At 49.3% G+C, this 14,098-nt stretch overlaps 1 protein-coding gene across 13 annotated transcripts in view; it reads right to left on the bottom strand.

Annotated features, from left to right (window-relative positions):
* Window positions 1–14,098, bottom strand: part of lpp (LIM domain containing preferred translocation partner in lipoma) — a 507,683-nt gene that overhangs the window by 457,053 nt on the left and 36,532 nt on the right. The gene's annotated exons all lie outside the window — the stretch shown is intronic.

Here is a 14,098-nt window from a genome sequence, read left to right as displayed (position 1 = left end):
AGGTAGCCTCCGAAAGCTTGTGAATTTAAAATAAAATTGCTGGACTATAACTGAATATATGTGTCAGAGCCCCCGCATCTAAGTTTGAATCTGCGGCTCCTTATCCCAGACTTTCCCTTAATGCTGAACATCTCCAAACCGGTTTATCTGTTCCTCGACCCCACTGCAGTCTTTATACATGGGAAAGGCTCCAATCCCGTTTATTTAATTAGTTGCTCCTTTCTAGTCCGGAATGTTCTGGCTGTGGAACAGTTATATTTTTAGATCTCTGTTGCAATTTGCTGATAGCACAAAATAAATAATTTCTGGTTGGGTCACCCACGGTTTTTTTTTGTACGAGGGGAATTACTCCAACTCGCAGCCAGTCGTGGCTCAGCAGGTAACTCTCTCGCCTCTGACACAGAAGGTCGTGGGTTCCAGCCTCACTCCAGAGACTTAAGACCATAATCCAGGCCAACACTCCCAGTGCTGTACTGAGGGAGCACTGCACTGTCGGAGGGTCAGTACTGAGGGAGCGCCGCACTGTCGGAGGGTCAGTACTGAGGGAGCGCCGCACTGTCGGAGGGTCAGTACTGAGGGAGCGCCGCACTGTCGGAGGGTCAGTACTGAGGGAGCGCCGCACTGTCGGAGGGCCAGTACTGAGGGAGCGCCGCACTGTCGGAGGGTCAGTACTGAGGGAGCGCCGCACTGTCGGAGGGTCAGTACTGAGGGAGCGCCGCACCGTCAAAGGGGCAGTACTGAGGGAGCACCGCACTGTCGGAGGGTCAGTACTAAGGGAGCGCTGCACTGTCGGAGGGTCAGTACTGAGGGAGCGCCGCACTGTCGGAGGGGCAGTACTGAGGGAGCGCCGCACTGTCGGAGGGGCAGTACTGAGGGAGCGCTGCACTGTCGGAGGGTCAGTACTGAGGGAGCGCTGCACCGTCGGAGGGGCAGTACTGAGGGAGCGCTGCACTGACGGAGGGGCAGTACTGAGGGAGCGCTGCACTGTCGGAGGGTCAGTACTGAGGGAGCGTTGCACTGTCGGAGGGTCAGTACTGAGGGAGCGCTGCACTGTCGGAGGGTCAGTACTGAGGGAGCGCTGCATCATCGAGGAGCAGGAGATGAAGGAAAGCCTGAATCTGGCCCCTCGCCCACTCCTGCCCCCTCCCCACCTCCCTCACTCCCACCCTCCTGCCCCACTCACACCTCCCCAACTCCCACTCCCTGCCTTGCCCACCCACCCCCTCCCCCGTCCTCCCCTACCTCCCCCTCTCTGTTTTCTTTTTTGGGGGAGAGAGTTCCAGATTACCACTCCCCTTTGTGTGAAGAAGTGCTTCCCGACATCACCCCTGAACGGCCTGGCTCTAATTTGAAGATTGTGCCCCCTTGTTCTGGACTCTCCCACCAATGGAAATAGTTTCTCCATGTCTCTTCTGCTTTGTAGGTCAGGTCTCTTTAGGCCGAGGATTCAGTATTTCGTGCCTTATTTTGGAGCGGTCGAAGCTCAGGACAGCATTTGGGCAGTTTAGGTTTGTGCTTGCAAGTGCACAAGTTCCCCGACTGCGCCTGCTTTTCCCACTAGCCCGCCCACCCGTTCACCGTCCACGCCCGAGTGCGAACCGGAAGATGCCTAAAAGGCAGGTTTATATTTGACGGGATGTTTGACACCTCACCCGAGTCGCCCTCTCCCTGCCCCGAACCGACCATGGCTAACCAAGGAAGTCAAGGATGGTATCAGGTTAAAAGAAAAAGCTTACAACATGGCAAAGATTACTGGTAAGCCCGAAGATTGGGAAAACTTTAAAAACCAGCAAAGGATGACTAAAAGAATAATAAAGAGGGAGAAAATAAATTATGAGAGTAAACTAGCAAGAAATATGAAAACTGACAGTAAAAGCTTCTCCAAGTATATAAAAAGGAAGAGGGTAGCTAAAGTAAACATTGGTCCCTTAGAGGATGAGGCTGGGGAAATAATAATGGAAAACAAGGAAATGGCAGAGGAATTGAACAGATATTTTGTATCTGTCTTCACAGTAGAAGACACTAATAATATACCAATAATAGGAGAAAATCAAGGGGCAAAGGGGAGGGAGGAACTAAAAACAATCACTATCACTAGAGAAAAAGTAATAGGTAAACTAATGGGTCTAAAGGCTGACAAGTCCCCTGGACCTGATGGCTTGCATCAGAGGGTCTTAAAGGAAGTGGCTGCAGAGATAGTGGATGCATTGGTTGTAATCTTCCAGAATTCACCAGATTCTGGAAAGGTCCCAACGGATTGGAAAACCGCAAACGTAACACCCCAATTCAAGAAGGGAGTGAGACAGAAAGCAAGTAACTATAGACCAGTTAGCCTAACATCTGTCATTGGGAAAATGCTAGAATCCATTATTAAGGAAGTAATAGCAGGACATATGGAGACTCATAATACAATCACTAGAGTTTAGAAGAATGAGAGGTGATCTCATTGAAACATATAAAATTCTAACAGGACTAGACAGACTAGATGCAGGGAGGATGTTCCCGATGGCTGGGGAGTCCAGAACCAGGGGTCACAGTCTCAGGATACGGGGAATGCCATTTAGAACCGAGATAAGGAGAAATTTCTTCACTCAGAGGGTGGTGAACTTGTGGAATTCTCAACCACAGAAGGCAGTGGAGGCCAAGTCATTAGATGTATTCAAGAAGGAGATAGATATATTTCTTAATGCTAAAGGGATCAAGGGATACGGGGAAAAAGCGGGAACAGGGTACTGAGTTAGACGATCAGCCATGATCATTTTGAATGGCAGAGCAGGCCTGAAGGGCCGAATGGCCTACTCTTGCTCCTATTTTCTATGTTTCTATGTTTCTATCGAGGAGTGTCAACATGGTTTTATGAAGGGGAAATCATGTCTGACAGGGTAGATAAAGGGGAACCAATGGATGCAGTATATTTGGATTTCCAAAAGGCATTCGATAAGGTGCCACATAAAAGATTACTGCACAAGATAAGAGCTCATGGTGTTGGGGGTAATACACTGGCATGGATAGAGGATTGGCTAACTAACAGAAAACAAAGAGTCGGGATAAAAGGGTCATTTTCAAAATGGCAATCTGTAACTAGTGGGGTGCCGCAGGGATCAGTGCTGGGGCCTCAACTATTTACAATATATATCAATGACTTGGATGAAGGAACAGAGTGTCTTGTGGCCAAATTTGCTGAGGATACAAAGATAGGTGGAAAAGCAAGTTGCGATGAGGACACAAAGTGTCTGCAAAGGGATATAGACAGGTTAAGTGAATGGGCAAAAATTTGGCAGATGGAATATAATGTGGGAAAATGTGAAGTCATCCACTTTGGGAGGAAAAATAAAGCAAAATATTATTTGAATGGAGAAATATTACAAAATGCTGCGGTACAGAGGGATCTGGGTGTCCTCGTACATGGAACACAAAAAGTCAACATACAGGTTTTTTTTATTCGTTCATGGGATGTGGGCATCGCTGGCGAGGCCGGCATTTATTGCCCATCCCTAATTGCCCTTGAGAAGGTGGTGGTGAGCCGCCTTCTTGAACCGCTGCAGTCCGTCTGGTGAAGGTTCTCCCACAGTGCTGTTAGGAAGGGAGTTCCAGGATTTTGACCCAGCGACGATGAAGAAACGGCGATATATTTCCAAGTCAGGTGCAGCAGGTAATCCGGAAGGCAAACAGAATATTGGCCTTTATTTCTCGGGGGATGGAGTATAAAAGCAGGGAAGTCATGCTCCAACTGTACAGGGTGCTGGTGAGACCACACCTGGAGTACTGCGGACAGTTCTGGTGCCCTTATTTAAGGAAGGACATACTTGCATTGGAGGCAGTTCAGAGAAGGTTCACTCGGTTGATTCCGGGTATGGAAGGGTTGTCTTATGAGGAAAGATTGAACAGGTTGGGTCTGTACTCACTGGAGTTTAGAAGAATGAGAGGAGATCTTATTGAAACATACAAGATTCTGAGGGGACTCGACAGGGTAGATGCTGAGAGGATGTTACCCCTCATGGGGGAATCTAAAACTAGGGGGCATAGTCTCAGAATAAGGGGTCGCCCATTTAAGACGGAAATTAGGAGGAATTTCTTCTCCCAGAGGGTTGTGAATCTTTGGAATTCTTTACCCCAAAAAGCTGTGGAAGCTGAGTCATTGAATACACTCAAGGCTGAGTTGGACAAATTTATAGAATCACAGAAGTTACAACATGGAAACAGGCCCTTCGGCCCAACATGTCCATGTCGCCCAGTTTATACCACTAAGCTCGTCCCAATTGCCTGCACTTGGCCCATATCCCTCTATACCCATCTTACCCATGTAACTGTCCAAATGCTTTTTAAAAGACAAAATTGTACCCGTCTCGACTACTGCCTCTGGCAGCTCGTTCCAGACACTCACCACCCTTTGAGTGAAAAAATTGCCCCTCTGGACCCTTTTGTATCTCTCCCCTCTCACCTTAAATCTATGTCCCCTCGTTATAGACACCCCTTCCTTTGGGAAAAGATTTTGACTATCTACCTTATCTATGCCCCTCATTATTTTATAGACTTCTATAAGATCACCCCTTAACCTCCTACTCTCCAGGGAAAAAAGTCCCAGTCTATCTAACCTCTCCCAAAAGTCAAACCATCAAGTCCCGGTAGCATCCTAGTAAATCTTTTCTGCACTCTTTCTAGTTTAATAATATCCTTTCTATAATAGGGTGACCAGAACTGTACACAGTATTCCAAGTGTGGCCTTACTAATGTCTTGTACAACTTCAACAAGACATCCCAACTCCTGTATTCAATGTTCTGACCAATGAAACCAAGCATGCCGAATGCCTGCTTCACCACCCTATCCACCTGTGACTCCACTTTCAAGGAGCTATGAACCTGTACTCCTAGATCTCTTTGTTTTATAACTCTCCCCAACGCCCTACCATTAACGGAGTAAGTCCTGGCCTGATTCGATCTACCAAAATGCATCACCTCACATTCATCTAAATTAAACTCCATCTGCCATTCATCGGCCCACTGGCCCAATTTATCAAGATCCCGTTGCAATCCTAGATAACCTTCTTCACTGTCCACAATGCCACCAATCTTGGTGTCATCTGCAAACTTACTAACCATGCCTCCTAAATTCTCATCCAAATCATTAATATAAATAACAAATAACAGTGGACCCAGCACCGATCCCTGAGGCACACCGCTGGACACAGGCCTCCAGTTTGAAAAACAACCCTCTACACCCACCCTCTGTCTTCTGTCGTCAAGCCAATTTTGTATCCAATTGGCTACCTCACCTTGGATCCCGTGAGATTTAACCTTATGTAACAACCTACCATGCGGTACCTTGTCAAAGGCTTTGCTGAAGTCCATGTAGACCACGTCTACTGCACAGCCCTCATCTATCTTCTCGGTTACCCCTTCAAAAAACTCAATCAAATTCGTGAGACATGATTTTCCTCTCACAAAACCATGCTGACTGTTCCTAATTAGTCCCTGCCTCTCCAAATGCCTGTCGATCCTGTCTCTCAGAATACCCTCTAACAACTTACCCACTACAGATGTCAGGCTCACCGGTCTGTAGTTCCCAGGCTTTTCCCTGCCGCCCTTCTTAAACAAAGGCACAACATTTGCTACCCTCCAATCTTCAGGCACCTCACCTGTAGCTGTCGATGATTCAAATATCTCTGCTAGGGGACCCGCAATTTCCTCCCTAACCTCCCATAACGTCCTGGGATACATTTCATCAGGTCCCGGAGATTTATCTACCTTGATGCGCGTTAAGACTTCCATCACCTCCCTCTCTGTAATATGTACACTCCTCAAGACATCACTATTTATTTCCCCAAGTTCCCTAACATCCATGCCTTTCTCAACCGTAAATACCGATGTGAAATATTCATTCAGGATCTCACCCATCTCTTGTGGTTCCGCACATAGATGACCTTGTTGATCCTTAAGAGGCCCTACTCTCTCCCTAGTTACTCTTTTGCCATTTATGTACTTGTAGAAGCTCTTTGGATTCTCCTTTGCCTTATCTGCCAAAGCAATCTCATGTCCCCTTTTTGCCCTCCTGATTTCTCTCTTAACTCTACTCCGGCAATCTCTATACTCTTCAAGGGATCCACTTGATCCCAGCTGCCTATGCATGTCATATGCCTGCTCCTTCTTTTTGACTGGAGTCTCAATCTCCCGAGTCATCCAAGGTTCCCTACTTCTACCAGCCTTGCCCTTCACTTTATAAGGAATGTGCTTACCCTGAACCCTGGTTGACACACTTTTGAAAGCCTCCCACTTACCAGACGTCCCTTTGCCTGCCAACAGACTCTCCCAATCAACTTCTGAAAGTTCCTGTCTAATACCATCAAAATTGGCCTTTCCCCAATTTAGAATTTTAACTTTTGGGCCAGACCTATCCTTCTCCATAGCTATCTTAAAACTAATGGAATTATGATCACTGGTCCCAAAGTGATCCCTCAATAACACTTCTGTCACCTGCCCTTCCTTATTTCCCAAGAGGAGGTCAAGTTTTGCCCCCTCTCTAGTCGGGCCATCCACATACTGAATGAGAAATTCCTCCTGAATACACTCAACAAATTTCTCTCCATCCAAGCCCCTAATGCTATGGCTGTCCCAGTCAATGTTGGGAAAGTTAAAGTCCCCTACTATTACCACCCTATTTTTCTTGCAGCTGTCTGTAATCTCCTTACATATTTGCTCCTCAATTTCCCGTTGACTATTTGGGGGTCTGTAGTACAATCCTATCAAAGTGATCTCTCCCTTCTTATTTTTCAGTTCTACCCATATAGACTCAGTGGGCGACCCCTCGGATATATCCCCTCTCACTACTGCCGTGATGTTCTCCCTAATCAAGAACGCAACTCCCCCTCCTCTCTTACCTCCTGCTCTATCTTTCCTATAGCATCTGTTCCCTGGTTTCTGATCAGCGAGGGAGTCAAAGGATATGGGGATAGTGCGGGAAAGTGGAGTTGAGGTAAAAATCAGATCAGCCATGATCTCATCAATTGTAAACAATTTTACAACACCAAGTTATAGTCCAACAATTTTATTTTAAAATCCACAAGCTTTCGGAGGCTTCCTCCTTCCTCAGGTGAATGTGGAATTCACCTGAGGAAGGAGGAAGCCTCCGAAAGCTTGTGGATTTTAAAATAAAATTGTTGGACTATAACTTGGTGTTGTAAAATTGTTTACAATTGTCAATCCCAGTCCATCACCGGCATCTCCACATCATGATCTCATCAGATGGCGGAGCAGGCTCGAGGGGCCGAATGGCCTACTCATGCTCCTATCTCTTACGTTCTTATGGCCCCTTCCTGCCCTCGCAGGGCCACCTCCATCTGCTGTGAATGCAGCAATTCTGAAGCCAGATCAGCGGCACCAGCTCCTCCCACTCCAAGCAGCACATCAGCAGACCCACATCTCCTGAAGGTCAGCCGAGCAACCTGCAACCAGCTCCCTCCCTCAGTGTAAAAACACCTAAAGTATTTCACATCATCAGATACCAGATTGTATCTCAAGCTGACAGACTGTCAGCTTGTTGCTGAGTTTTGTGAGCACAGTGGGGTAGTTTCCAGCTCACTTGGTGTCCCACGGCCACAGGAGGGGAAATCCCACACTAAGCGCGGGGGAGATTTGGTCACCGAACTGGTAGCACAAGGATTGAAGATTGAGCACGTGATGGCAGCGACTCTGTCACTTCGAAAGGAGTGGGGAAGAGAAAGAAGTCACAAAGGAAAATAGGCAGGACCAGGATCAGAAAACGCTGGAAAGACTCAGCAGGTCAGGCAGCGTCTGTGGAGAGTGCTGAGCAGCTGACATTTTGGGAGCGGGCCTTTCATCCGATCTCAGTCGGCAGGCTCGGTGTTTCCAAACCAGGCGTGGGACGAGACGCGGCCGTTCGAAGGCTGATTTCGGTTTTCTACTCACTGACGAGTCCACAGGAACATTTCCTGAAGACACCGTACTTTTAAGCTCCGGCCCTACTCTCCCCGCCTACTTACAACCTCCCTGCTGCTGTTTGGTGCCCTCGCTGTTTATAAATTTCATAAGTTTATTGTTACCACTCATGGATCTCCGGTGTGGTTGCTCATGGTGATTCGGGGCAGAGAAATTGCTAGACGATAATAGACCAAGGTCCATCCAGTTCACCTTCTACCATCCTGGTAGTCACATGATACAATAATAATGGATTTGTTGACTAATTATAGTAATCAATCTCCATCATTTAGTCTACAACAGGCCCAGACATGAGGCGAGGAAAACCCCCAGTGGTGGAGAGCTTTGGGAACCAGAGGTCCAAAGTTACCTGTTCCTCCCAAGCATGTTACACTTACCACATCAATCAGAGGGCTATCGAGAGGGAGGTGTTATGCCTTGTTGTATTACCAGGGGCACTAATTTGGGGCAGACCTGGGAGTCGAGGCATTGGACGAGGGGGGTCTGGGAACACTGACACAGGTCCTGAGATCTGGGACCACAAGGAGAGGGGATCAGGAATCACTGAGTCTCACGGTGTGGGAGTAGAGGGGGCATTGGGAATGCAACCCAGGGGGTTTATGAGCACTGAGAGGGGGAAGTCTAAGCAGGGGTTCCAGCTGGACTGGGGGAGGGGAGCAAGGTTCAGAGCAGTGGGGGTATTGAGGGGTTGGGGGATCGGTTAGTATTGGAGGGGAGCAAGGTTCAGGGGCTGGGGGTTTAGTGAGCGGCTGGGGGTTTAGTGAGGGAATTGAGGGACCGGTTTGGACCGGATGGGAGCTGGCTTGTGAGGGAGGGGGGGCTAGAACAGGACACAAATTTCCCTTTTCGGTTGTCAGATGCAGCCTCCCATCATTCCCTCCCACCAGCCTCCTCCTCTGACCCATCCATAGCACCTCAGGTACCGCCCCCACCCCCGCCGTCCCCCCTGCCCCCGCCCCACCCCCCCGCGCACCCCCCCGCCCCCGCCCCACCCCCCCGCGCACCCCCCCCGCGCCCCATAAAGTGTTTCAAGTGCAAATCTGCTGCTTCTGAGCTCCCTGCACACGACAGCACTTCCCGTAGGTGACTCTCTGAACCCACAGTCTGTGATTTTACATCGAATGTACAGCACAGAAACAGGCCATTCGGCCCAACAGGTCTATCCCGGTGTTTATGCTCCACACGAGCCTCCTCTCTCCCTACTTCATCAGCATATCCTTCTATTCCTTTCTCCCTCATGTGTTTATTGAGCTTCCCCTTAAATACATCTACACTATTCACCTCAACCACTCCTTGTGGGAGCGAGTTCCACATTCCCACCACTCTCTGGGGAAAGAGTTTGTCCTGAATTCCCTATTGGATTTATTAGTGACTATCTTATATTTATGGCCCCTAGTTCTGGTCTCCCCCACAAGTGGAAACATCTTCTCTACGTCTACCCTATCAAACCCTTTCATAATCTTAAAGACCTCGATCAGGTCACCCCTCAGTCTTCTCTTTTCTAGAGAAAAGAGCCTCAGCCTGTTCAGCCTTTCCTGATCAGTATAACCTCTCAGTTCTGGTATCATCCTTGTGAATCTTTTTTGCACCCTCTCCAATGCCTCTCTATCCATTTTATAATATGGAGGTCAGAACTGTTCACAATACTCCAAGTGTGGTCTAACCAAGGTTCTACACAAGTTAACATAACTTCTTTGCTTTTTAATTCTATCCCTCTAGAAATGAACCCCAGTGCTGGGTTTGCATATTCTCATCTGTTAATATTAATGGGTGGATGATGATCACTGAATCGGGTGAGCACCATTTCCTGACGTGCGTTTCTGGCCTGTAGCTAGCACCGCTGGCCAGTCTGCCAATTTATACAGTCTTTAATAAAACAAACAAAACTTACCTCATAAAACACTGAAAAGCACATCACTTACTGAGTTTCCATTAACGGATAAAAATGGAAATGTTGTAGTGAGGAATGGACTGGCAGTGAGCAAGATTACCAGAAAGTTGTTCGACAGAGTTATTGGAATGTGGAATGTGTTACCACAAGCGGTAATTGATGAGGGAAGAGGGGAATTTTTTTTACGCAGCGAGTTGTTATGATCTGGAATTCACTGCCTGAAAGGGCGGAGGAAGCAGATTCAATAATAACCTTCAAAAGGGAATTGGATAAATACTTAAAAAGGAAAAAAATTGCAGGGCTCTGGGGAAAGAGCAGGGGCATGGGAATAATTGGATCGCTCTTTCAAAAAGTTCTGGCCAATATTTATCTTTTAACCAACATCACTAATAGGGAGTCTGGTCAACTATGAGATGCTCAGGGGACACAGACGGGGTAGTGGGCTGGTGGATGGAGGTCAGGTGAAAATTAATTCAGAAACGGGCAAGGTGACACATTTTGGGAAGAATAAGAGGAAACTGGTAAAAGTTTAAAAGGAGTAGAGAAACAGTGAGACACAGCAGCTCAGACACACAAATCTTTACAAATAAGAGGACAAGCTCATTAAGAAAAAGCCAATGGGATCCTAGGTTATATAATTAGGGACACAGAGTACAAAATCAGAGGTGATGCTGAACCTGCATATGGTTGGACGGCGGTTCGAGTATTGTGTCCAGCTTTGGGCTCCTCACTTTAGGAAGGATGTGAGGGCCATGGAGAGAGGACAGGAGATTTGCTCAGAGATCCCAGGATCAGAGGCTTTAGTGATAAGGAGCAACCAATCACTGGGACTCTTTTCATTAGAATGCAGAAGGTTAAGAGGAGATTTGATAGAGGGGTTCAAAATTAGGAGAGGTTTTGATTAGGTGAATCAGGAAAAGCTACTTCCACTGGTTGGTGAGTCAGTAACTAGAATTAACTGGAGCAAAAATTTATGTTTATCACCAAAATAATAAAGGGAGAGGTTAGGAGAATATTTTTACACAGAGGGCTGTTGGGACACAGACTGTCCGCCCAGTAACAGCGAGGGAAGCAGCATTCATAATGGCTTTTAAAAATGGATAAATAATTGAAAAACAATTTAAAAGGGTTTGGGATAAGGACAAGGGAATGGGACTGAGAGGAGAGCTCTTCCAGAGAGCAGACACAGGGCGATGGGCCGAATGGGGAAAGTGCAAGGGAATGGGACTGAGAGGAGAGCTCTTCCAGAGAGCAGACACAGGGCGATGGGCCGAATGGGGAAAGTGCAAGGGAATGGGACTGAGAGGAGAGCTCTTCCAGAGAGAGGGCACAAGGCAATGGGCCGAATGGCCTCCTACTGTGCGGTAAAATGCTATGATTCTATGAAAGGGGCGTTACAGAGACACACTAAGGGGAGCTTGGTTTCTGTAAGGCTGAGGAGATTACACAGTAGAGGAGGTAATAAAAACTCTGAGTATCAGGAGAGCAAAAGGCAAAGTGTCAGCAAAACCCCGGAAACAGGAAGTGACACAGACAGACCACACGCAGACACAGACACAGACACAGACACAGACAGATCACACGCAGACACAGACACAGACAGACCACACGCAGACACAGACAGACCGCAGGCAGACCACACGCAGACACACCACGCAGACAGACCACACAAAAGACATGAAGGCAGACCACGCAGAACACATGCAGGCACAGACAAACCACGCAGAACACACGCAGACACAGACAGAACACACGCAGACACAGACAGAACACACGCAGACACAGACAGAACACACGCAGACACAGACAGAACACACGCAGACACAGACAGAACACACAGAAGACACGCAGGCACAGACAGAACACACGGAACACACAGAACACACGCAGACACAGACAGACCACGCAGAAGACACGCAGGCACAGACAGACAGAGACAGACCATGCAGAACACAATGACAGTGGAACACATTTGGATGGAGTTACATATTACAGCAGTTTAACACTGTGTTGCCCATTTGATTTGATTTTGTACACAGAGCGAATGTACAATTATGCAAGGCCAGTATCACTGCATCAAACTGCAGATCAGGCTGCAGGACTGGTCCAAAGGCCAGCTCGGTAAATCATCGACAGCCAGTCACCAAGTGCATTCAAAGTCCACCACAGGCTCCACAATCTCACATTCACCTCACTCACAAACACTGCAAGTCTTTGACCAGTGCTCGATTCTGACATCCCAGGTACCTCACTTAATCCCCATTGTTTGCAGTTGTGTCTGATCACATGTTTAGAAGCTGCTAATTAAAAGGGAGCATCACCAGGCAGACCATACAGCACACGGGCGGACCGTACAGCACACGGGCGGACACGGGCGGACCGTACAGGACACGGGCGGACACGGGCGGACCGTACAGCACACGGGCGGACACGGGCGGACCGTACAGCACACGGGCGGACCGTACAGCACACGGGCGGACCGTACAGCACACGGGCGGACACGGGCGGACCGTACAGGACACGGGCGGACACGGGCGGACCGTACAGCACACGGGCGGACACGGGCGGACCGTACAGCACACGGGCGGACCGTACAGGACACGGGCGGACCGTACAGCACACGGGCGGACACGGGCGGACCGTACAGCACACGGGCGGACACGGGCGGACCGTACAGCACACGGGCGGACACGGGCGGACCGTACAGCACACGGGCGGACACGGGCGGACCGTACAGGACACGGGCGGACCGTACAGCACACGGGCGGACCGTACAGCACACGGGCGGACACGGGCGGACCGTACAGGACACGGGCGGACCGTACAGGACACGGGCGGACACGGGCGGACCGTACAGGACACGGGCGGACACGGGCGGACCGTACAGGACACGGGCGGTCACACGGGCGGACCGTACAGGACACAGGCGGACCGTACAGGACACAGGCGGACCGTACAGGACACGGGCGGTCACGGGCAGACTGTACAGGACACGGACGGACACACGGGCGGACCACACAGAACACAGGTGGACACACAGACGGACCGTACGGAACACAGGCGGACACACGGGCAGACCGTACAGAACACAGGCGGACCACACAGAACACAGACGGACCGTACAGAACACAGACGGACCGTACAGAACACAGGCGGACACACGGGCAGACCGTACAGGACACAGGCGGACCACACAGAACACAGACGGACCGTACAGAACACAGGCGGACACACGGGCAGACCGTACAGAACACAGGCGGACACAGACAGACCGTACAGAACACAGGCAGACACACAGACAGACCGTACAGAACACAGGCAGACACACAGACAGACCGTACAGAACACAGGCGGACACACGGGCAGACCGTACAGAACACAGGCGGACACAGGCGGACCGTACAGAACACAGGCGGACACACGGGCGGACCACACAGAACACAGGCGGACACAGACAGACCGTACAGAACACAGGCAGACACACAGACAGACCATACAGAACACAGGCGGACACACACAGACCGTGCAGGATACAGGCAGTCACGGGCAGACCGTACAGAACACAGGCAGACACACAGACAGACCGCACAGAACATAGGCGGACACACAGACAGACCGTACAGAACACAGGCAGACACACAGACAGACCGTACAGAACATAGGCGGACACACACACAGACCGTACAGGACACAGGCGGACACACAGACAGACCGTACAGGACACAGACAGTCACGGACAGACCCCATACAGAACACACACGGTCACAGACACACCATACAGAACACAAACACAGACAGACACAGACGGACCATACAAAACAGACCGATAATACGGAACACACGCGGTCATGAAGAGACCAGACAGAATACAGTGTCACAGAAAGACCAGACAGAACAGACACAGGCACAGAATGACCATACAGAACACAGACAGACATAGTCTGACCGTACAGAACACACGCAGACAAAGACCTTACAGAACACACATGGTCACAGACATACAGAACACACGCAGACACGGATAGGCCATACAGGACACAGACAGATACAATCGAAGATTACTCAGACATGAATCAACCCCTGAGCACACGTCGTGCATGGAACATGGTGCAGAAGTGACACTGTCCTCAAAGGGTTAACATTTACACTGCTAAAAAACACAGAATAATGTAATAATCTGAGGGACACCTCCCAACTCAATGAGCAGAGCTGCTGTTCACGGCCCAGTGCCCTCTCTCTCTCTCTCTCTCTCTC

The sequence above is a fragment of the Heptranchias perlo genome, chromosome 13, assembly GCF_035084215.1.
Source record: "Heptranchias perlo isolate sHepPer1 chromosome 13, sHepPer1.hap1, whole genome shotgun sequence".
NCBI classification, from domain to species: domain Eukaryota; kingdom Metazoa; phylum Chordata; class Chondrichthyes; order Hexanchiformes; family Hexanchidae; genus Heptranchias; species Heptranchias perlo.
The sequence above is the reverse complement of the archived record's forward strand: the minus strand, read 5'-3'. Positions and strand labels throughout refer to the sequence as shown.